The sequence below is a fragment of the Phytophthora infestans genome, genomic scaffold, assembly GCF_000142945.1.
Source record: "Phytophthora infestans T30-4 supercont1.100 genomic scaffold, whole genome shotgun sequence".
Taxonomy (NCBI): Eukaryota; Oomycota; class Peronosporomycetes; order Peronosporales; family Peronosporaceae; genus Phytophthora; species Phytophthora infestans.
The window spans coordinates 105,201-108,340 of NW_003303659.1; positions in this window are offsets into that span (position 1 = coordinate 105,201).

The window sequence follows — 3,140 nt, forward strand, 5'->3', positions numbered from 1 at the left end:
CTGATTTCTTTCGGGCTTTCAACCCGGATCCTGGGACAGAGACAGCGAGCAACCATGGCATATCGTCCCCAAGCTAACGGGTCGGCCGAGCGCATGGTACAGACGATCACGAGGGCACTCAAGATGTATGTCCAGGATTTGGATCAGAGGGATTGGGATGAATACGCAGAACGACTCCCTGTCGCGATGAACACCGCCCAAGACAGGATCCGGGGTGATACCTCATTTTACTTGGTACATAGGTGGGATCCCAAATCCACCCTAGAAGCGGCCATTCCAGTATGTAGCACCAAGAAGAGAAACCAAGAACCAAGGCGATGGCGATACCAAGTCCAGAAATACTACCGGCAAGCTGAAGTTGGTCAAAGAATATCCAGATCGGCCGCAAACCCGTCTTTCGGTGGATGGATCCGACCGGGTAGACTTCGACGAAGTCCTCCTACCGGAAGATAGTTGGAATGTGGACCTCGAGGCCGACGAGTTCGAAGTCGAGAAGATCACCGACATGAGGTCAGGGAAGCGAACTACACCTTTGCCACTTCAAAGTGGCTACACTACAATGCAAAGTGGTGTGAAGTAGCTAAAGTAACAGATTACGTATAGAGTTTTTTTTCCAGAAAATCGACTTTAGGTCAAGGTGAGAGCTGTCCAGTGCGATTTGGATGGCTGTGAGCTCAGCCACAACGTGCTGTTCCGGACAGCACTCCACAACTCGATTTGCGCCAAGGATGCCGAGTGAGCCAAAGCACACGCTGGCCGCGCGCACTCGCGTGCTTGACGCCTTCAAGCAAGGGCAGGACTGGCTTCTTGTGGCCCACCACAACGCCATCCCCCCAACCACCGCCCGCCGTATCGTTGACAGTGGCTCCCCAGATCTCAAGCCAAGGGGAGGCGCTCGTGCTTCCAACATCAAGTGCACGCCAGAGATCGAGGCGGCGCTGGAGGAATACGTCGAGGAGAACTGCCTCTACACGCTGGTACAGCTGCAACAGATGGTCGCGTGCGACTTTGGTGTCAGGTTGAGCACGTCGATGATCAGCCAGAAGCTGTGCGGCAAGCTATACACCATAAAGCAGGTAGCGTTTGCTTACCTACTCTCTCTATTGCATCTGCTTACTGACTGTTTCTATGCAGGTCCGAATTGAACCAGTTACGTGTAATAGCGAAGAGAATATCGAAAAGAGGCGCGTGTTTGCCGAAGCTCTGCTCAAACATGAGCGTGAAGGTGCATTTATTGTGTACTATGATGAAACGAATTTTAACCTTTACTGCAAGCGACTGCAAGGTAGGGCGCTGCAAGGTGAGCGCGCTGTGGTGAAGTTACCGGCGTCAAAGGGCAAGAACCTGCAAGTGCAGTGCGCTGTCTCCACGGAGATAGGTCTCGTGCACTACGCTATTCAGCGTGGGAGCATTAAGATGGAGGCTAACGCAGCCTTCGTGGATGCTATCTACGACGCTGTGAAAGCACATGACATCTACCAGAGTGAGTTCTCGGGGAAGGCGATTATTATCGTGCTGGACAACGCGCCAGCGCATAGCCAGACGGAGGACCTAGTGCGAGAGCGCAGCGATTTGGTGCTACTGCGCTTAGGTCCGTATTCTCCAATGTGCAACCCCATTGAAGGTAAGGGCTGACCCAGTGTGTACTGTTATTATGTACTAATGTTTATGATATGCTTTGTCTAGGCTGCTTTAGTGTGTTGGAGGCCAAGATCAAGAGCTTTTTAGCTCTCAGCCATGACGAGATGTTGGATGCGCCTCGTGGACAAATGCAAGATCTCCGCATGCAGCTGCTAGAAAAGGCAGCGGAGCGTTGCCTTTTTTGCATGACTGTGAGGCTTGTGAATAGGATGGTGCGTTATGCGCGCACGCTGTTGCTGCTGCTAAACGCTCCGAGCCGATGGAGTACGGAAAGTAGCCATTTGAATTGGATAAAATCCATTTTGCTCTGGATAAAAAATCACAATATAGGTTTTGTAAAATTTTAATGTTTGAGATTTTGACGTTAACCGTTTTGATTTTCACCAGGGCCACTTTGAAGTGGCAAAGGTGTAGATACGGGCGGATTTACCGTGAATTGCTGGTGTATTGGCGTGGATATGACGAACCCAGTTGGGTAGACGAGGCAGACCTGAACTGTAAAGCATTACTCTATGATTTCTTGCGGGATCGTACGAATCGGAACAGATTCGGCGTGATGCAGTCTCATGAAGAAGAGTAGGAAGGGGATCCGTGGATGTGAGTTGGTATGTCGATGGAAGGATGAAGAAGGACCCACAGGAAGGGTGTGGGCCAGGAGGAGGAGGATCGCTGATGTGAGTTGGTCACATCCGAAAGAAAGAGGAGACGAATCCACATGGGAAGAGTGGATTAGGAGGAAGGAGTGAATGTTTATGCTTAAAGCGTGACGTTTACGTGCGAAGAGTCCTGCTTGATTTCAAGCGCGAGCTTTCGGGAGCCCGAACTATACTGACCCAATTGAGACTGGGTCGTAGGAGCTAGATCCGGATGAAATCCAAGCGTGGATCCAACCGGATCCGGAATCCAGCCCATATCCAGGTGTACGCTGAAAGGGTGGATCCCGCCCAGATCCAGGTGTACAGTGAAAGAGTGGATCCAGCCCAGATCCAGGTGTACACTGAAAGGGTGGATCCTGCCCAGACCCAGGTGTACACTGAAAGGGTGGATCCAGCCCAGATCCAGGTGTACACTGAAAGGCGCTGACTGGATTTATCAACCGACGAGGGAATGTTACGGACATATTCAAGTAAGAGAGTGTGGATTAGAATAGCTTATGCAAAAAAGGCTAGCTCGACCCAGTTTCCAGTCGCTAGTTACTACTACGAAACGAACCCACGAAGACTGAAACTGGGGGCGTGGCGTCAAGGAGTGATAGGGATCAGGTAGTCATGGGCTGAACATTGAAGAACTTGCCCACTAGACGCTGGATCTGGCGTCTTAGGTGTCGGCTCGGGTCCCCGCGAAACTGGATACGCCAAGGCTCAGCCTCGTCGATCTCTCGCAAGGCTTCCAGTAGGATCGTGGGTTCTGGGCGATGGAGGTTGGGATCCTTCAAGTTGGCTTGACGGGATACGGATCCCGGAGATAAGTCTTGGTGGATCTTGCATTCTCGTACATGC